The sequence below is a fragment of the Podarcis melisellensis genome (assembly GCF_964234715.1).
Source record: "Podarcis melisellensis genome assembly, chromosome: 3".
NCBI lineage: Eukaryota > Metazoa > Chordata > Lepidosauria > Squamata > Lacertidae > Podarcis > Podarcis melisellensis.
In genome coordinates, this window is record NC_138530.1 from 80,581,171 (window position 1) to 80,603,417 (window position 22,247).

Consider the following 22,247-nt stretch of genomic DNA (forward strand, 5'->3'; position numbering starts at 1 on the left):
GTTTGAGTTCATCTCATCACCCCTTAATTCAACCACTGCCAGGGTGAGGGTGACACTGTGACTGGGACCACAAAGAGTCACATCCCTTGCTCCATGCTCTTTTGTGACTTGTCATACTCACTTTTGCCTCCAGCTCCACAGCTCTCGAAAATTGCCCACAATAGTATGCTGCGCTTGGGCTGGAAAGAGTTACTCCTCTGCCCCACCCCTCTAAGCCATGAAGAGATTAAAAATGCTAAAGTGAAATGTTTATGCGGAAGCTTATCACAAAGGCACAAAGGAACTTATATAATTCATTTCTACCTCTATTTCAAATCGGAACCAGTAAAGGCGGTGAAGGTCCTGTGTGAGTGTCTGGAGGCAGTTGGAGGATGGATGGCAGCTAATGGATTGAGGTTGAATCCTGACAAGACAGAAGTACTGTTTTAGGGGGACGGGGGTGGATGGGTGTGCCCCTGAAGGACCAGGTGTGCAACCTGGGAGTCATTTTGGACTCACAGCTTTCCATGGAGGCACAGGTCAATTCTGTGTCCAGGGCAGCTGTCTACCAGCTCCATCTGGTACGCAGGCTGAGACCCTACATGCCCACAGACTGTCTCGCCAGAGTGGTGCATGCTCTGGTTATCTCTCACTTGGACTACTGCAATGCGCTCTATGTGGGCCTACCTTTGAAGGTGACCCGGAAACTACAACTAATCCAGAATGCGGCAGCTAGACTGGTGACTGGGAGTGGCCACCAAGACCACAAAAAAACGGTCTTGAAAGACCTACACTGGCTCCCAGTACGTTTCCAAGCACAATTCAAAGTGTTGGTGCTGACCTTTAAAGCCCTAAATGGCCTTGGCCCAGTATACCTGAAGGAGCGTCTCCATACCCATCATTCAACCCAGACACTGAGGTCCAGCACTGAGGGCCTTCTGGCAGTTCCCTCATTTTGAGAAGCAAAGCTACAGGGAACCAGGCAGAGGGCCTTCTTGGTAGTGGTGCCCGCCCTGTGGAACGCCCTCCCATCAGATGTCAAAGAAATAAACAACTATATGACATTTAGAAAACATCTGAAGGCAGCCCTGTTTAGGGAAGTTTTTAATGACTAATGTTTTAATGTATTTTAATCTTTTGTTGGAAGTCACCCAGAGTGGCTGGGGAAATAAATATATTATATTATATTATTATTATTATTATTATTATTATTATTATTATTATTATTATTATTTTGTAAAGGGGGGGAGACTCACTTCCATCAGTATGCCATTCCAATATTGCTACCATTTTGTTGACCAAGAATAACACGGTGGGAGTGGGGGGTGGAGAATAGATAAAGATATGTCACTTTGTTAATTAGGCATGGTAGGCATCATGCGGTTCTGCATCAATATGCTAACTGGTTAGAAGCATACATCAGAATCATCACCACCATACCACTGTCGACCCTTCTCAACTAGGTATTTTCAAGACAATGTGGCTTTTGCTGTCATTAAACAGTGGATTAGGCCTATAATTATGCAGCCACTGAAACTGATTAAACTTGGGCAGAGTTGCAGTTGGGTAATCTTAGGCTCTGGAGTTAATAGTCGTATGGAGGGCTGTGTGGTATTTCACTTATTTCGAAGTGCAGAAACTAATTCCTGCTGCATTTGGGGATTCTAATTTTTGTCTGAGTGAGCCAGAAGCACTTCTAAGTCCTGCCTGGTTAGGCAGCACTGACTGCAGTCATAAGCATAGTTTCTTGGAAGTATGTGCCAACACAGCTTATTTTTGAAGAAACTTGTTTAAAATCAGAATATTCATTTGGTCCAGCTTTTGTTCACCCCTTTCCTACTCTTTATATTTTACAATCCTGTCATCTGTTTGGCAATTGTATCGAACTTTTGTGGGCAGCATATCCCCAGAAGATTAGCAAAATTGTGACTAGTAAACCTTATTGTTGCAACCAAAATAACTCTGACTTGCTATAGGAAAAAAGCATTTTCTTCCTACAATGAAAAAGTGCCTGCTAAAAGTTCTGGAAGTAACAGACATGGACAAGCTGATATGTATGGTTTCATCAGATAAATGGACTGATAGATTGGACTTAACTTTCTTACTTAGTATTAAAATCAAAATACTTTGTCAACCAGATTGGAGTTCTTTGGGCAACATCCACATCTTCTACAGTGGTACCTCGGGTTAAGTACTTAATTCGTTCCTGAGGTCCGTTCTTAACCAGAAACTGTTCTTAACCTGAAGCACCGCTTTAGCTAATGGGGCCTCCTGCTGCTGCTGTGCCGCCGGAGCACGATTTCTGTTCTCATCCTGAAGCAAAGTTCTTAACCCGAGGTAATACTTCTGGGTTAGCGGAGTCTGTAACCTGAAGCGTATGTAACCTGAAGCGTATGTAACCCAAGGTACCACTGTATTTGTGTGATGAAACTTTGCTCTCCTCTCCCTTGCAGTACCCCCCCTTAAAATCTGTTCCAGAGGGTCCCCCAACCCTCTGAAACAGATTTTGGGAGGCTGAGGGCCTACAGAGGGAGAAAGAAGCAATCTATTCCACTGGTGGATGGACAGCTTTGGGTTTCCCCCTTTGTATTTATGAAAATATCTCTCTGTTGTGTGCTGCCCTCCCCTTTAAGCATTAACTTCTGCTAAAATACCTCAGGACTCTTGCTTGCTTTTGGTCTAAACCTCTAGTGGAGTTATAGGGCTTCTACTTGGTGATTCCAGCTACCTGGTGTGCATATAAAATGCAGAACAACTCATTTATATTTCCCACCCCAATATAATTATTTAGCATGATTTACTAAATATTCACTTTGAATGCTGAGCAAAAATAAGAAGCCTTCTTTGATTCTCATGAGCTTACCAAGAGCAACTGCAACAAGCCCAAGTTGAGCTACATGCTGAATATATACGTTTCACAGGCATTGTTAAAATGCTCAGCTTTCTAGAAACTTGAGCAGAAATCTCAATAGTCTTAATGTCTTCCCTACTTGCCTATGACAATTTTATTACATTATACATTATCCCATTCAAGATTTCCCCTCACAGTACTTTGGTGAAAGGAATAACACTAACAGATTATTAGGTTTATACATTAAGCTCATACAAAACACAATGGATCTTTCCTATCCATATTTAATTGTGCAAGAGAGCAATGATGCATTAATAAGGAAGAAATAAACAAAAAATAATACCTATGTTTCCTAGTTGAATAATTTACCTGATGCTTAGCAATAAGTTGATTCTGATGACAACATTGTGGTAATATTTTCCCATTTAATCAGTGAATGACTAGAAAATCTGTAATTGTTACTGTCAAGGGAAGGATTCTGGTTAGTGGGCCCTTATTATCCGTCCAACTAAGAACAGAGGAGCCCTTCAATGGCAGCTATACAGTTACGGATAAAGGTCTAAGAAGAAGAAGAAGAGTTTGGATTTGATATCCCACCTTTCACTCCCTTTAAGGAGTCTCAAAGCGGCTAACATTCTCCTTTCCCTTCCTCCCCCCACAACAAACACTCTGTGAGGTGAGTGGGGCTGAGAGACTTCAAAGAAGTGTGACAGCCCAAGGTCACCCAGCAGCAGCATGTGGAGGAGTGGAGACACGAACCCGGTTCCCCAGATTACGAGACTACCGCTCTTAACCACTACACCACACTGGCTCACCACTAAGGGCCATGGCTCAATGGTAGGGCATCTATTTGCATGCTAAAAGTCCCTGGTTCAATCCTTGGCATCTCTAGGTAGGGCTTGGAGAGACTTCTATCCTGAAACCCTGGAGAGCAGTTGCTAGTTAGTGTAGACAATGCTGAATTAGATGGACCTTTGTTTTCTGAGTTGACACACCTTTGATTCTCTGGCAAAGTAATGGAACACCAAGTAGTTTGGATCCCCAAAAGAGTGAAGCTACACAAGTAGCCTCCACTTCATTTACTAGCATACTATCTAGAATAAGGTTACCAGATGTCCCCATTTCCCGGGGACAGTCCCTGGATTTACAAATCAGTTCCCATACAAAATCCATTGAAGTTGAAAAGTGTCCCTGGATTCATTCAAAAAAATCTGGTAACCTTAATCTAGAACTGTGTGTGTAGCTTCTCAAGCTTTAACTACAGACTCATAGTCTCTTCCTGTTCTTTCATATCAACAATCTAGTTTTCAACCAGATTGTACATAAAGCCTCCTGCACTCTTAAATCAACACTTCTATCCACGGTAGGTCACCATTTAATTAAGGCCTCTAAACAAAATAAATATTCTCAGTGCTGGGGATATTGTGCTATTAATTATACACATTGGGTTCATGTTTAGTTTTTCCCACTAGTATTATATAACATCTTCAAGACTGCTGGGTTCCTTAATGGGAGAGAGATTATACATGACTGCTTTCTTACGCTGAAAATGGGCTAACCCCACGTCCTGCAGGATTACAACATTCAAATTATGTTAATTTAATTAAAAGGACAGTGTTAGGTACTTTAGGACCCAAGTGCAGACTTTGTTAATGTAGTACCATCATTTAATCAATCTGATTACATCATCTTCTAACAACTGGGCAACTGAGACTGTATGCATTGTTATGGGGTTAGGGTTGGACTAGATGTCCTCTTTGGATCTCAAATAGCCTTGTGATTCTTGACTGTAATATTGGGGCCGGGTGGTTAATAGAACCAGAAAGACCAGAAGACAATATCTTTATCATTCTGGCAAATGGCCAAGCATCCTCCTTTTGTTAGGGATATTGGGGGCCTTTAACAAAGGCCAGAGACTGTTAGGGAAGGGGGCATGTCTTTCTCTCTTCTCTTGAGGAATATTGTGGTCCAGGTGTCTGTGTGACGAAAATGAAGACAGAGTTCAGACTGACAGCAAGACAGACTAGGGAGTTGAGGAAGCACTGAGCTTTGGGGATATTTCTTAGGGTGTTTAAGCCAATATTACCAAATGCCAATAACCCACCAGTGAGCTCAATCAGTGGAAACAAAAACCAGAAGGTAGTATCCAGTATCTTAGCACAGTAGACCCACTGAAATGAAAGGACCATAAATTAGTCATTGCAATGGGTCTGCTCTGAGTAGGATTTGCATTGAATACAACCCAGTCTAGACACTGAACTCCTGAAATCTCTCACCACTCAAAGAATTGGTGTGAATGCATTACAGTATGATCATAATACTGGTAAAACAAGCAACAGCCATTTCTGGACTGCAATGGCCTGGCCACTGTCATCCTTGCACTGGTAACCTCCAGGGAGAATTACTTCAGTGTGCTCAGTATAGGATACAAAAAAAGAAATCCTTTGGTCTGCAGTGCTCCTCAAGACAAGGCTCAGCAGGGATGTTGAAAAGAAGCCTAAGCCCACACAATACAACCGTATACAACCAGAATATTGGGGGAAGGTGTCAAAGTGGCCTTGACATGCGACTTGACTGCTGCCAGGCAGGAAAGGTTTAGGCCTTTAAATGCTATTCTGCAACTAAAATTATTCATACAGCCAAAGAGGGATTCACTATAGTTTATGGATGGGCTCTACATAGTATATACATTGACCTCAATCTGGCTCTGTGTGTAGTGGCAACCTTGCATGTGCAGAGCTGATGTTTTCAGAATGCAAACCATAGGAAACCCCCTGGGACATTGCCAGATACTGCTGGGTGCAAGCACAATATCCTGTTTCAGATTGAGATGCACAAGGAGTGCCCAGGAAGCTCAATCGGAGTCCAAGCAGGACCATGGTCAGCTCAGTGTGGAGCTGGGTAGATGCAGGCTAGCTAGATGCACATTAACCAAGAATTTGTAGATTGTACTCCAACAAAATATGGAATTGAGTGAGACATATGTCAGGGGGAGCCAATGTAGTGCTGCCCAGATGCTGGGCATCATTCTCCATCAGCCCCAGCCAGCATGGCCAGAGGTCAAGGCTGATGGGAGCTGTAGTACTGTATGTCAAAACAAATTCAATACCTTACTATGCAAATACAGTAATCACAATACACAAAGCGCAACAGGCTGAATAATAATAACTGTAAACTGTATTGTTTATTCTTGTAAGTTCTTGTATAACACAATCCTTAGGTAAAAATAGAAAAGTCCTCAAGGTAACGAGAACAACACAGCTGATGTAGACTGATGTAGAATAAACAATAAGAAAATATAAGAAAAGACGAGAGTTGGACCATAAAGAAGGATGATCGCCGAAGAATTGATGCTTTTGAATTACGGTGTTGGAGGAGACTCTTGAGAGTCCCATGGACAGCAAGAAGATCAAACCTTTCCATTCTTAAGGAAATCAGCCCTGAGTGCTCAATGGAAGGACAGATCTTTAAGCTGAGGCTCTAACACTTTGGCCACCTCATGAGAAGAGAAGACTCCCTGGAAAAGACCCTGATGTTGGGAAAGATGGAGGGCACAAGGAGAAGGGGATGACAGAGGATGAGATGGTTGGACAGCGTTCTCAAGGCTACCAGCATGAGTTTCACCAAACTGCAGGAGGCAGTGGAAGACAGGAGTGCCTGGCGTGCTCTGGTCCATGGGGTCACAAAGAGTCAGACACGACTAAATGACTAAACAACAACAAGAAAAGATGAAATGTATTAATACTGGAATTAGTTTCATAGGTTATATACCATACATATGAACTGTATATGTTGCACATACTGGGCTAGACCTTTACGTTAGGAAATAACCAATAACATGTTTACAGTTGTTATTATTATTCAGCCTGTTGCGCTTTGTGTATTGTGGGAGCCGTAGTACAACAGGGGGACCATATTGGCTACTCCTGGCCTAAGTAGTCCTGTTATCAGGATGGTGTCTCCAGTTCTGCCCCCTTTGAGAAAATTCTTGGTACCCTCTTCCACAGCCACTGGCTCCTGTCGACCCTGGACATAGTGTGATTGCAGAGAAGGGCCCTTCTGAGGAGCAATCCTCCAAGGAGAGAGATAAGGCTATCTTTTCAGCCAGCAACCCATGCAGATAGTCATTGCTCCCCTGTGGCAGGCTTCTGGGCTGGTTCCTACACCTACAGTGGTACCTTGGGTTACAAACACCTCGGGGAACAGACTCCACTACCTCGGGTTAAGAACTTCGCCCCAGGATGAGAACAGAAATCACAAGGTGGCGGCAGCAGGAGGCACCAGAGGTACCACTGTACTCTTCTCCAGCCTCAGTGTTCTCAGATTGGTCCTCTAATAGTAGTGGGTTTGACTGCTGTACAGATGGCTCCGTGGATCCACTGAACTGTATGACATTATAGGTATGCATGACCGTGTTGTACACTAATAAAGGACATTGTTGCTGGAGATGTTACTGCAAAAAATATATACAATGTCCAACCCAGAATTATTCTACAGAAGCATTAGTTGATTGAGCTCATTTCAAAAACTTGCTTCCTCTAATTTCTAATGCTTCTCTCTCTTTTTTTCTATTCACTCCCCATTTTTCTTTTCCAATTTTTTGTTCTGTCCTCTTTTCTTCCACGTATGCAGGGAACAAAAACTTGGTGAATCCTACATATGGCAGGAAATGCTTTCCTGCCTATTTTTCAGAATGGGTTTCACATCCACATTTGATGTGTTCTTCCACTTATGCACATTTTTCCCCATGTGCAGAGCTAGCTGCACATGGAGCATGTCCATGGTATTTGTATTCTGGGAGTGTAAACCTACACAACAGTATTTTAAGTATCTCTGACATGACATCAGCTGAAGTCAGCAAAACTGCTGTTTTGATATATATTGTATGGCCACGTTCACACCATACTTTTACAGGACTATGGCACCACTTTAAATAATTATGTCTTCCCACAAAGAATGCTGGGAAGTGTGGCTTGTTAGGGGGGTCTGAGGGTTCTTAGGAGACCCCTATTTCCCCCTCAGAGCTACAATTCCCAGAGTTCCCTAGGGGTCTCAGGCCCCCCCCATAACAACTCTCAGGCCCCCCCCTAACAAATGACAGCCCCCAGAATTCTTTGGGGAAGCCATGACTGTTTAAAATGGTATTGTAGTCCCTTGTATGGTGTGAATGTGGCCTATGTTTCTTGTTGCTTTTTATGACTAAATAATCTGAGTATTAGAAATGATATATAAAAGGAGGGCACAATGGATGTAATATTAATCACATGGAAAGTTTGTCAAATACCAGTTTGCAACTCCACCTCACCCTTTCTGCTTCTTTTGGCAATTAGGAGGCAAATGTATCAATGTGACATGAAAAGGATTAACTGAAAAAAGGTGCAGCTGCAGGTCAAACAAAAACCACCAGAGCAATGAATGATACGAGAATCAAATGGCTTCTGATATCTGATATGCACCAGCCATCCTAAGCATCAATGGACAATTTATTCCAGGGAAATATATCAGTGGCACTGCCCAACTGTCACTGACTCAGCCATTTAAATCTTTCCTGATATTGAAATAATCCATCCCAATAAATCTAGTTAAATTGTTTTAGATAAGGGCTGCAAACTAATGACTATTGTCTAGTGAGTTTCCAAAAGCAATAGACTTGATGATGAGATAAATGCTGCTATGCCTCTCCAGAGGAAGGAGCAGGAATATATAGGCTCAGTTTGACTGGCATTACAACCGTAATGAATAATAGCTATGGCTCTGTGGGGAAACTGGAAGACAGACTGAATACGAGACACAGCAAATGCACGACAGTGCCATCCAACTGTGTGTAGTTTAATAGCGGAACTCGTTGGCATTTTCTGAGGGGAACAAAAAGCCACAACCCCTTCTCCTTCACCAAACATACATGTAGGGAACACAGGTGATTAACTGGAGAAACAAAAAGATATCTCATTCTCCAGTGGGTTTTTAAAAAAGAAAATATTGCTATTTTTGATATCATTTTGAGCATGAGCAGTTCTTTTTTTGGGGGGGGATGGGGACTAGGGAGAACAACCACTGCAGAAAGCTCTACAAAGGGGTGGGAAACCATCTTTGTTCATCCTGATTCCTGAGGGCTGCATTTCCTTCTGGGCAAACTTCTGAGGGTCACATGTCAATGGCGGATGGGGCCAGAGTCAAAAGTAGAAGAGCCACAAATATAATTTTTACCTATGTATCTTAGGCTAGTTGCTACAGATACTCATACACCCCTCTCTATCTTGCAAGAGTCATTGTCAGAGTTCAAGGATGCATTCTCCCCCTCATGAAATTGTTGTTGTTGTTTAGTCATTTAGTCGTGTCCACTCTTCGTGACCCCATGGACCAGAGAACGCCAGGCACCTCTGTCCTCCACTGCCTCCCGCAGTTAGATATGCCCAATAGAATATGTTGTGGCATGTGCTTGGTTGAGGCGCATGTGTGGTGCCCGCAACAGTTTCTCCTGTATACGCAAATGTGGCCACCGGTTGGCAAGTTCTCCACTACGGATTGCAGATTGCAGCAAGGTTTAGGAGGAAGAGAGGCAGAGTATTGAGACTGTTAGAGGAAGCGAAGGTGGGGTGGGGTGGAGGACAGCCTAGGAAAAGGGGCTGAGGAAGTGAGTAACCCAAAAGCAGCCTTCTCTGCTCTGGTGCCCTCCAGGTGCCCCCCCCCAGCTCCCACCAGTCCCAGCCAGTATGGTCAGGGAAGATGGAAGTAGTTGTTCAAAAACATCAGGAGGCCAGAAGGTTGGGGGAGGCAAGCTCAAAGGAACATAGAGGAAACTAGAGGGAGAAAATACCTTGTAGTCTAGTTGGCCTCTCAGCAGTTGTTCGGGGGGGGGGGGGATAACAGCAAGCGACACTTTGTATTTGGGAAGATGCCAGCACAAATACATTATATAGTGTAATAGTATATAAGGAGACATTAAGTAGATAATGTAGAACAAACAACATGCTGCAAAGGGGAATACGGCTTCAGAAGATTTATCGTAACTATGGTATTTCTGATACATATAACTGCACCTTAGATCTGAATGGTAATGCAGTGGACTTAATGCGTACTACACACTCCATTTGATATTTTCAGCGCCATTATCAAAAAGGATGTAATTTCTCTAATGGTTATTTGGCGCCATCTATAGACTGATAACGAAACAGTATCCCTTTGCTGTAAATTATATGCAGCCATTGTGACTTTTAGAAATCATGTGCCAAACTGTATCAAAAACGTTAGGGTTGTATCTACCTACATTCTACTCAGAGTAGACCCGCTGAAATTTACAGACTGAAGTTAAGTCATTTCCATGAATTCCAGTGTGTCTACTCTGAGTAGCCTAGCACTGGATTACGATTACAACCCATAACCAGGCTAGAAAGGGCCCCTGAACTCTGATAATGTTTCTTGCTTGTCTGGATGGGAAAAAGAGAGGAATGTGTGAGTAAATTAACATTTGTTGCTCTACACAATTTTGCTTCTGGCCCTGCCCACCACTGGCATGTGGTTTCTAGAATATGACCCTTGGGGTGAAAAGGGTTTCCAACCCCTTGTGTGCTGGAATGCAGCCTAATATATATATATATATTTGCAGGGCTGACATTTTGAAGAACTGTGGATTTTAGGCTGTGACTGTGCTACCTGCTAATCCTATACATGCATAGGATTGCACTGAGGAGAATTTAGGCACTCCCATGCTGTCACAATTGATATATACACCAATAGACAGCTAGATAGACAAAGATAGAGATATAGAGATATAGAGATATAGAGATAGATATACAGATGATACAGATACAGATGATATAGATACAGATGATATAGATAGATATAGATATAGATATATGAGAGGGATGTCTTAGCTGTCAATAAAAATCCCAAGATTAACTTGTCCAGAGTATTTCAAAGGGAAGAAATATGATAAGAAATCCCATTATCTGAAACACAATTAGCCATTTAATTTCTAAACAGCCCTTCATCCGAGAATCACAGGGTGGTTTACAATATAAAAACACCAAATTACATACCATAGTAACAAACAATACCTTCCCACACACAGTTTAAACAGCCATAGATTAACCAAAGGCCTGGCAGAAGAGGAATGTTTCTGCTTGGCGCCTAAAGATATGCAACGAAGGCACCAGTCGAGCTCCCTTGGGGAGAGCATTCCACAAGTGGGGAGCCACCATAACAAAACCAATTGCCATCTGTTTTAGTATCTTAAATTATTCAAAGTACTTTATATAAAGAACCAGGGTGACCTACCTCACAGGGTTGTTATGAGGATTAAATAGGTAGGTAGAGAACCATATGTGCCACCCTTGGTCTGCCTGGAGGAAAGGTGGGATATAAATGTGATAGATAAATAGATGCATCATCTCAGTAACCCGTAGAACAACCCCACAAGGCAGATGACATTTATTATATGTGGAACCTATAATAAAATGTTGCACCTCTGCCTATTTAGGGTCTACTTGGTCATTCCCTCCTGTTAGAACATTCCATTCCACTCCTCTTCCCTTTCTAGTGTTCCATTTTTCTTTTCAAACTCTCATTCTACATTGTGTAGCTGCTGAGCATGCTAAATCTTCTATTGGCTGGGCTTTTTTTGGTGGTGGGGTAGAGTTCCATCTTCACAACTTGGAGTCCTGAATACCTTGGAGTTCTATAAAGCATGGGAATAGTTCCCTATTGTTTTTCAGTGGCCCCATTCTGAATACTCACCACCACCTGAGCAATGAGGTAAAGGTAAAGGGACCCCTGACCATTAGGTCCAGTCGTGGCCGACTCTGGGGTTACGGCGCTCATCTCCCTTTATTGGCCAAGGGCTTCCAGGTCATGTGGCCAGCATGACTAAGCTGCTTCTGGCGAACCAGAGCAGCGCATGGAAACGCCATTTACCTTCCCGCTGGAGCGGTACCTATTTATCTACTTGCACTTTGAGGTGCTTTCGAACTGCTAGGTTGGCAGGAGCAGGGACCGAGCAACGGGAGCTCACCCTGTCACGGGGATTCGAACCGCCGAACTTCTGATCGGTGGACAGGCCAATAGAGTGAAGCCAGCCATGAGCTGGACACTGTCACCAAGCTAAATGGGGAACATAAGAAGGGCCCTGCTGAATCAGGCCAAGGCCTGTTTGTAGCCCTCCAGGTTTTGTTGGGCTTTGCATCGGCCCCTTCTAGCACAGCCAATGGTCCGAAATGAGAGGAGCTGCAGTCCAACAATATCTGGAGGGCAACATGCTTCCCACCCCGATACAAATGCTGTTGCAGTATGGAGCTTGGGCATGTAGAGCTTCTCCCAGCTAACCCTGAAACCACAGAGACCTATATAGGAACATAGGAAGCTGCCCCACACTGAGCCAGACCATTAGCTTAGGGATGAGGAAACTTTGGCCCTCCAGATGTTGTTGAACTACATCTCCCATCAACCCCAGACAGCATGGCTAATAGACTAAGGGGAGTTGTAGTCCAGGACATCTGGAGGGCCAAAGATTCCCCACCCTGGAACACGTCCATCTGCCTTGCTATAAACTACCTTGACTGACATCAGCTCTCCAGGGTTTGGAGCAGGGATCTCTCCCAGTTCTACATAGAGATACCAGGGATTGAACCTGGAAGCTTCTGCATGCAGAGCAGATGCCATGGCCCTTCCCAGTTTTGCATATGTGTGCACCCTTCACAAATGGCAAGAGTGCTTACTGTATTTCTATTCCACATACAAAACAATTGCATGAGTTCCTTCCATCTTAGAAATGGGCTTTCTTTTGTACAGATTAATTCAAGCACCCTGTCTCTGGAAGATGCCACTTTGGGTGAAGATGCTTCTTTTTGTGCAAATGGATTTTTTCTCTGTCCAAAAAAGAGAGGCACATTTGCAGACATGCAACATTTAAATGTGACTCTATTAAACAAAAGTAGCCCACAGCCAGAAGCTGCTCTGCTGGCAAAGCATCGAAATTCAGCTTTGCTAGTATGCCAGTATCTGAATTTAAAGCAGTAGTCAACTGTACTGAAGCGAAAGAGTCTATCATTTCATTTGGCTCTCTGACAAAGATGCAGTCATAAATGAAGTCTAGAATCATCCGGTTTATTATTCCTGTTTGTTTCTGCCAATGATGTCCTTTTTCTGCAGCACTCACACTGTGGCTCTCAAGTCCTGAATGCATATCTTTTAAAGATAACGAATGATGCCATCCTGTATGGCAATTTCCTCTCTTATTCCCCTCTGAAATTTAGGGGGAAAGAGTAAGATGACTTATACATCAGCTGACTTATGCATCCAGCAACGATTTGAGTACTGGGCTAGGGAGATATTTGTCACAAGTGTGTTATAATTAGAACAAGCCACACAGATGTGCTTCAATATGGGTGAGCAATTCTGACTTCAGAAATCATAGTTAGCATGATATACCAAATCCTTCACTACAGATCCTTTTGTTGTGCCGTAATGTTCTTCACTGCTGGGAAAAGAGCCATACAGCTCCTTCTTCAAAGGTTATAAAGCACAGGAAAATAGGAATCTGCCTTACACCGAGGCAGACCAATGCTCTTTTTAGCTCAGTACTGTCTACACTGACTGGCAGTGATTCTTCAAGGCAGCGTTTTCTCCCAGTCCTACCTGGAGATGCTGGGGATTGTACCTGGGACCTTTCTGCATGCAAGACTGATGCTCTATCACTGAGCTACAGCCTTCTGCAAGTCAGGTATGGGGAGTTTGTTGCCCTCCTGGTGTTGGACTACAACTCAAGTAATCCATGATCCTTAGCCATGCTGGATGAGGCAGATTCCCCATGCCTACTATGAGGCCTCAGCCCTGCAGGTGTACTTCAGCACATGTGAACACAAACATGCACACATGCACAACTTTGCCCCTTAGTCCTGAAAGAGGAGTTAATTGCAGCTATATAGGAAGCTAGCCAACCTAGCAGTTCGAAAGCATGTCAAAGTGCAAGTAGATAAATAGGTACCGCTCTGGTGGGAAGGTAAACAGTGTTTCTGTGAACTGCTCTGGTTTGCCAGAAGCGGCTTAGTCATGCTGGCCACATGACCCAGAAGCTGTACACCAGCTCCCTCGGCCAATAAAGCGAGATGAGCGCCGCAACCTCAGAGTCGGTCATGACTTTACCTTTACCTTTTTATATAGGAAGCAGGGATGTGGGTGGTCTAAACCACTGAACCTCTTGAGCTTGCCGATCAGAAGGTTGGTGGTTCAAATCCCTGCAACGGGGTGAGCTCCCATTGCTCTGTCCCAGCTCCTGCCAACCTAGATAGCAAGCACAGGGTATCAAAAAGGGACTCTGCACTTTTGAATTTGCCACTGCACTACTGAGTCAAACCATTGGCTTAATGCTAGCTCAGCACTGTTTACAAACAATGCAAACCCAAGCGCTACCCTCCATCTCCAGGATTTCAGCCCTACCTGGAGATGCCAGGAACTTTTACATTGCTCTGTTACTGTACAGGCATCTCCCCACTTACACGCATTTAACTCACACACAGCGCCGGGTAGTAATTAAATAAACTGATTTAAACTATATATAAAGTGCAAAAAGGGCCTCAAAACAGCAGGAAAACTGCGAAAATGACGGGAAAACAGCAGGAAAACAGCTAGCAATCCTAGGAGCCTTTGCAACTGCAACCCCATGAGGTTTATAAGGTGTTTACAGGCCTTTTAGATGGTGTTCCCCACTATATGCAATTTCACGTAAATGTGCGGTAACCCCGGGAATGTAACCCCTGTATAAGTGGGGAGATGCTTGTACTATGCCTCTTCCCCATACCATAAGGATTAAGTGTGCGCTACCAGCTTGGAGAGAAACTGCTTCTGGTAACTTTAAGTTTCTGCATCTATCTCTCTCTGTGTCTCTCCCCCCCCCCCCCCCAGCAAATACTTTACAAAGCCAAATGCTCAGCCAATGGCAAATAGTACTTATTGACTTAACTAAAATGGTGCCCATTTACCCCAGCTTAGAATCCTTTTTTTCAAGCAAGATGCATCCGCGAAAGATAAACTTACAAATCCATTAAAGAAACAAGTCAGTGATGTTAAGGAACACACGAGCTTTGAACTGTTTCCTAATCAGTATTTGAGTTGTAGCGATTTCCCAGTTAATTATTAGACCCTTTTTATTAAAGGTTTGTTACACAGGGGACATACAAGCTCTTTTCCTTTTAATTTTTTTTTTAAGCACACAGCCATTTCCCCTAGCGGCATTTCCTAGTGGCATTCACTTTCAAAATCTGTTCTTGAAGCTTTCCAGCAACAGATTTTTTGCAGTGTATGTTCTCTCCTGGCCTCTAGCTCAGGGTTCAAACCAGCCATTTTCTCCAAGTATGTAGGCCATTTTATCCCTTTCTTATTACCACTCTACATTCCATGCTAACCAAGCATGTTCAGTCCTTATCGGGCTGCTTTTGGTGGGGATGGGTCAGTTGCCACGATTTTAAAAAATAACTATGTTTATGGAGAACGAATGCTGATATTTCCCTCTTCTCAAATTTGGTTGCAATCCTTGTGGTACTCACCACCTGTATTTTTTATTGCAAGGGGAGAATGTAAATCCTTACTGATAACCAGTTAAATAGGAAGCTTTTCCTGGGGGATTCTGTCTGAACATTCAGCTGGAATGTGTTGACTCAGGCACCGCCACAGACTGTGTGTGTGTGTATGCGCACGCACACGTGACTTTGGAATAAAACAGTATTTGGATCATTCTTGCTTTCCACGAGCCAACTGTTGCAAGGTCTTCAAGGCATATAGTGGGGTGGGGAGAGAAACCCAGATAGAATGTAAATTACACAACTAAAAAGATTTTCTCACTTGTTATTAATTGAATCACTGTATCACCTTTGTTCTAGCATCAAAGTCAGGTTGCGTAAATATGTGTCAGATGAGTGGGATGGCTTTTTAAACTGACAGCTGGGGTTTAGTAGAACATCGCAATTATGGCTTTGCTTGTCTCTTCATCCAACTGGTGAAGGAACTAGTCCAAGCTATAGCTGTTTTTACAGCCTTTGTACTTTGCAAATGGTTTTACTCACTGAACGGTCTTCATTCATGAGTTTATCTGCATTTAAACTGGTGGAGATAGAGAAACACCAGAGTGGGCTGTAGCATTTTGATACCCCCACAATGCATAATCACTTGGAATCACACAAACAAACTTTCTGATTAGCTTAACAGAAAATGAATAATAAATATAGCAACAATAAACATCATCATAATAGTGTGATTTTAAAGGAAAGATGTAATTGAAGGATGTACCAGTTTAATGGAGATTCCACAGATCTGCACAGATTCAGTTTCTAGCAACAGATTTGTCCCATATGCTTAGGAAATGCCCAGTCATTCTGGGTAAAAATTAAACAGACTCTCTGTTCCTGACAAAATTAAACAGAATCCATCTTGTGTAATTTTGGATAAGATAAGATGAAAAATGATAAGAAGAGGTCCCCACTCTGGTTCCCAGATGCTGAACTTGCTGATTTAATAGAGCTCTACTGCAGAAACATATTCTGTCAGATGTTACCGCAATTCATTCCCCTGAAACACCCGCTCCCTCCCAGTCAACAACAAATCCTGCCAACTGAAGCAAGCCGGTGCTCCATACCTGAGACAGGAGCTAACTGGCAACTCTTAATAATTGAAAGGTTGGTTATCCCATAAATGAATAGGATGGCGACAAAGGAATCTCAAAATAGCATGACAGTGAACCAACATTACACAACTGGTCATTGAGCTTGAATTTTACAACACATATGCCTCATCTGTGTTGGCCGCTATGCAGGTGATGCCCCCATAAATTATTTACATTTACAGTTATTTGCAGCTGAGGGTACAATCTATACTGGAGTTATGTCGGCTGAAGGGCTTTACGCTGGGCTGCTGGCAAGGCAACTACACTGGTGGAATCAGGAGCAAATAGGACCATACTAGGTTTCCAGGAAGTGTTTGCTCTCCATCCTAGTAGAAAGCAGAAGGAAAAGGGGACAGGAGCAAAGGAGAAGGAACAAGGAGGGGATAAAGGAAGAGGAAGGGGGGAAGATACAGACCATGAAGGGGAAATGGGCTGCCCCATTGGGGATTGGAACCAGGAAAGGAAGGAGCAGAAAGAAGTCTGGTAATCCCAGTGCTAAAATATTACAAAAGACAAAAAAAGGACATACTCCTTCTGTCTTTTACGCTGCAAATAATGGGTTGTCTTAAAATTTGGCTACATCAATCTGTCAAAAACAACTCCCATTACTGGCCAAGCAGAGTGAGGCATTTGGTTTAACTCATTCATTTGGCATTCCATTTGGTTGCAACACTTGTTTGCTTATAATGCAATAACTCAGGTGCACATTGAGATATCAGAATGAAGTTCAAAACACACGTTCAGGTCATAACTACATTTTAAGTCCAAATACTGGCTTGTACAGAATTGATTGTAATGAGGCATTTGAAGGGGGGTTTCTTAGTATATGCTTGATGACATAGACCTGTGAAGACAACGTATGTGGTTTTTCAAAATGGCTCTTGAGTGGGATAGATGTGTTCCCCACTCTGATTTTCAAAGTCAAATATATTAAAGGTCTATTTAGAAATCTTCCTTTTATTCAGTTAACATAGCTGAAAACAATTTAAAAAACAATGTAATTCTGTTGATAAACTATCCTTATTAGCTACAGGATTCCCCATGCAGAAATGATTGCAGTTTTATCATAAACAAGGGTCATAGCTGTCAATGTTTCCCCTTTTTAAAGGGAAATGCCCTTATTCCGAATAGGATTCCTCGCAAGGAAAGGGAAAAGTTGACAGCTATGACAAGAGTATCAACCATAACAAGCCCCACTCAGATAATAGCCAGACTTCCAAGACCACAATGCAAAGAATTATTTGTATACAACTGTTTGTGGCATCCTTCATGTCCTTTCCAGTCATTGGCTGAGCTGCTGTGATTTCACAGTATGTTAATGATCATTCTAACAACTGTGGCAGAATATGACCTGTAGATTACTTATACAGGGTCTTATTTGGGGCTGCACCATTACAGCAGTTGCCAACATTCACATTTTGAAGCCCCTGAAGACGTATATGCTTTGTAGGGGATTAATGCAATGTGGGCAACTGTATCATGATGATGATATTTATTACACACACACATGCACATACACATACACTTTATGTATCAGAAGATCTCCAGGCAGTGTACAACATTAAAAACAAATCACAAAACATCAATGATAAAAACATAATAAAAGCATACTGACAAACAGCCTAATAATAAAATAGCCATCATAATAACAGTCCTTTCCCAAACACTATATATTTCCTACAGTATTGTTATGATTATTTTAAAATGTTATTTGATGTTATAATTTGTATATTGCAATGCTCTCGGCAATTTAGATCTGTTAGCTGCCCTAATGGCATCACAGATCACTGAAGGACATGTTAGAAATATACATAATAAAGACATATAAATGCATACATATTGCAAATTACAAAATGCATGCTAAATCATTAGGAAAGAGATCAATGCCTTTTTACAAATCAATGGTGTACGGTTCCAAGTGTGGCACTCAAGGACTTAACTGGTAGGATGTTCTGTTTCTTACTGTATTTTTAATATACTGTTACATGCTACCTCACTCTCTAAGCCAGGCATGGCCAAACTTGGCCCTCCAGCTGTTTTGGGACTACAATTCCCATCATCCGTGGCCACTGGTCCTATTAGCTAGGGATGGTGGGAGTTGTAGTCCCAAAACAGCTGGAGGAGCAAGTTTGGCCATGCCTGCTCTAAGCGGTGTGAGATTCCAGGGGTTCATTGTGGAAATGAGCCACAACAGAGACTGTGGTGGCTTTATGATATATGGTTTATTTATATATGGTCTTGCTTCTCCCATAGCCACAGCTTTGGATTCAAACAGAAATCAAACATTGTTCTGACACTCTCTCCAGCTTGCCATTTCTCTTCTGGCCCACATTATTGCAACTTCCAACTCCTAACTCAGGCTTTGTCCTTCTAACCATATATGAGTTGAAGAAGGAACACCACCATTTGCCCATCTCTCACAAAGCCCCCTTCCCTTTCCCCACCTTTAATGGCCCATCACCAAAGCTATCACCTCAACAAAGGAAGCTAGCCTGCCTTAACACTTGCTGGATCCAGGAGTTAGAAGAGTTCCACACACAGCCTACCGTACTTCCTGCCCCGCAAACTCAGAACAATTCATATGTATTTCTCTTAATTGTGCTCTTACTCCTAGGTGCAAATGGCTTCAAGACTTTTTATAGTGTGGAGTAATGTAGAAATTTAATAAACCAGACCTAATCAGCTGCTGGTGGTGGGAAAACCTGCCTTTTCCATCCCAGCACTAGAAGAACAGCCTCATGTTCTAGCTTTGCACTTCTCAGCGGAATAGGATTTTTCTTTGCAATGTGACTTCACCTCACACCTCGGCTCCTGCTCATTATAAGGACTGGTATTTTGCTAGTTTGTAAAATTAAGAGGCCACTGCAACTGTAAAATAATTCAACATTTACTGTTATCTTATAAGCAAGCTATACATCCTGAAACCAAGAACTCTAGAACTGAAGGATACCATCTCTGGATTAAATTCAAAGTGACTATTCAAGAGCAAAATTGTTTTGGGATTCTCAGACAACATTAGGGGGCCTATCCAGGAAAAAGTAAGCAAATATAAACCACTGCAACTGGTACCAGACTGACTCAGGTCTATTTAATAACGTGACTAATGAGATGCATCCACATCTTTCCAACATGCCTCCCTTCTGCAGCACTGCTTCACTCATGACTTACGAGCTCTTATTGCTGCTCAATTTGTCATTACAGGGAAAGATGAAATGTAGCATCATGATAGTGCAATTTCAGTTTCTGAGTTCTTAAAATACAGCAATTTTCTGAGTTTAACTACAATTGCAGGTGATTACAAAAGCAAAGACGTTTGAAAATAATGAGGAACTCTGTCATTATTATAATGCAATTTGAAGTACAACTTAAGTGGCTAGAAAGCATTTATAGTTGCACTGGAAGTTATAATTTGAAGCTGTTTCATATGAGAAGTATTTATGAACATACCTGCAGCGCCATTCTAAGCACCTTTACCCAGTCTGAAGCGATTCCCATGGAGCTCAATGAGTCCTATAGCAAGCAGCACACTTAGGACTGCAGCTTTATGTTAATTGTTCATCCATCTGGTTCCACAGCTAATAATGTTTATCTGTAATGGCAACAAAGAAGATGAAATGTGAAGGAGCCTGGTAGAGTCAGGCAAATCAGATATTAGCTCTTTATTTTTATTTTATTAAAGATTTTCTTGATTTACAAAAGTGTGTGCAAGGTCTCTCTTGTATTTCCCCCATGTAACTTTTTTTACAAATCAATTTCATTTGTTGAGACATTAGGAAGAAAAGGGGGAAAGAGGTGGAAGGGGGGGGGAAGATGGTTGGGGTTGGGTGGCATGTTTCTATTTTACTTACTATATGTAGCGTTTGGTGTTAGCGTTGCTTGTGCAGGTTCTTTGCTGTTCACTTGTGTTCCTTTGGCTCTTTACAAAATGGTTTGATAATATGCTAACTTAATTAGAAATAATACAGTCCAAAGGGGAGAGATCTTGCTATATTTTCACATATTTGAAGTGAAAGGTACCCCCAAACAAAAATACAGGTATGCTGAATAACACCGATGTACGTATATAGTAAAACTATTGGGCTGGTGGTGGGGAAGAAAGAGGGGCGCCGCCACCCCGGTTTCTCAACAGTCAGCAGCTGCCCTTCCCACGACTGGGCGCGCGCTTTTTTTCCAAGGCGGGGAGATTCCCACCGCGCGGCCCGCGAGGGGTGTCCCTTTTAAGAGCGCGGGGGGGTGTTGGGGGGGGGAAGGCCTTATCCGGTTCTTACGGCCCCCTAGAGGGCTGTCCGCTTCGTCTGCTCCGAGTCACCTGACTCCGAAGAAGCCACAAACCTGCGAGGCCCCGTGAGGAACGAGCAAGAAGAGCCGGCAAGAAAAGGCAAGGAGGGAGCGAGGTGTGTGTGCGCGCGCAGACACACACACACACACGAGAGAGAGCGCGCGTCGGGGGTTGCGTATTGCACGCATACATGCATCCTAGCAGTGGCACCACAGGGAAGGTTTGTGGCCGCAACCGGGGATTAGGCAACCGGGGATTAGGCTAGAAATAGCGGTGGCGGCGGCGGGCGTGGAGAGCTCCCCCGGCACCCGCTCCGGCCTTAGCGCATCCCTGCTCTCCCTGCACCTGAGGGCGCGGCGGCGTGTGCGCCCAGGGCGCGCCTTTCCCGCGCTCTGGAGCAAAGGGGGCCGCCGGTGCGGACTGAGGGGGGCTCAGCGCAGCTGCGAGCGGGCGGGGGCGAGAGAGGTTAGCGTGTTGGGTGGAGGAGGAGAGACCGTGGCCTCCTCGCGAGCAGGAGGCAGCGCCAGCAGCACCGCGAGGGGCAGAGCAGAGGCGCGGCAGTCGCCAGAAGGACGCGGACGCACTTGACAGGTCTGCTGCTGCTGCCGCTGCCGCCTCGGGCACTTCCACATTCTCCGGGGAGGGGACGGGGAGAGCAGGCCTGGCTGGGCGCTGCTTGGTAATCCCCGAGGCGAGGTGGGGGGACGGGAGGGAGGGAGAGAGAGATGCAGATATGCAAGACTACTAGCCAAACGCCGCCGCCTCTGCTGTCGTTCCTCTCCCCCCCCCCCGGAAAAAGGGGAGGGTTGCATTGCAGAGGGCGAGGAGAAGGAGACAAGCGGCTTGGAGAGGGTAGGGGGGAGAGGAGGGGGAGCGGGGTGTGAAAGATCGCCGGGGTGGGGTGGTTTGGGGTTGGGAACCGGCGGCCTGCGGTTGTCTTCAAGACAGAGCTGGCTGGGGGAAAGGCACCGAGAGGGCATAACATGGCGCAATGATATGATAATCTCCCACCAGAGAGAGAGAGAGGTAGAAACGCAGGGAGGAAGGCGAGAGAATCCCGTTGCTGCAGTAAGAAGCCCCGCCAGCAGCAGGAGGGAGCGGTGGGGACAGGGCCGTGTTGGAGACTGGCTAGATAATTCAGTTCCTGGGCCCTCTTGGGGCTCTGTCAGGAAGGCCCAGGGCTGGGAGATCTCCTGTGAGGTTGCGGGGAGGGGAGGGAGAAAGCTTCATTTATTCCCCACCCCCCATAAACAAGAGAGATGAGATACATAGTGGTTTGCAGGAACCGCCATCATACTCAAGGGAGGCAGGCAAGGGAAAGGACACCCCCCCACACACACACCCTAGGAATTCATATACAGTATTATTATGTGGGCATATTTCTGTTTCGTCTACAATGCCCCCAGAATCTCTCGGATATAGTTGCAATGCAAACACTTACACAACAGAGGAGGTGGCATGGGAGGAAGGAGGGAACCTGGAATGAG

The 22,247-nt window shown here is 43.9% G+C and overlaps 1 protein-coding gene and 1 long non-coding RNA gene across 2 annotated transcripts in view; one reads left to right on the top strand and one right to left on the bottom strand.

Annotated features, from left to right (window-relative positions):
• Nucleotides 1-4,693: 4,693 nt before the first annotated feature.
• On the bottom strand, nucleotides 4,694-20,858 carry LOC309366397. The gene is made up of 3 exons (XR_014166688.1): nucleotides 20,330-20,858; nucleotides 19,929-20,070; nucleotides 4,694-4,806 (listed from the first exon to the last, which is right to left on the bottom strand). It is a non-coding gene; the product is annotated as an uncharacterized lncRNA (long non-coding RNA).
• Nucleotides 20,859-20,881: 23 nt separating this feature from the next.
• SNAP91 (synaptosome associated protein 91) overlaps nucleotides 20,882-22,247 on the top strand; it is a 66,576-nt gene continuing 65,210 nt past the window's right edge. The window contains exon 1 of the mRNA XM_081904950.1: nucleotides 20,882-20,980. The gene's annotated coding sequence lies outside the window, so the exon portion shown is untranslated. The remainder of the gene's footprint in view (nucleotides 20,981-22,247) is intronic.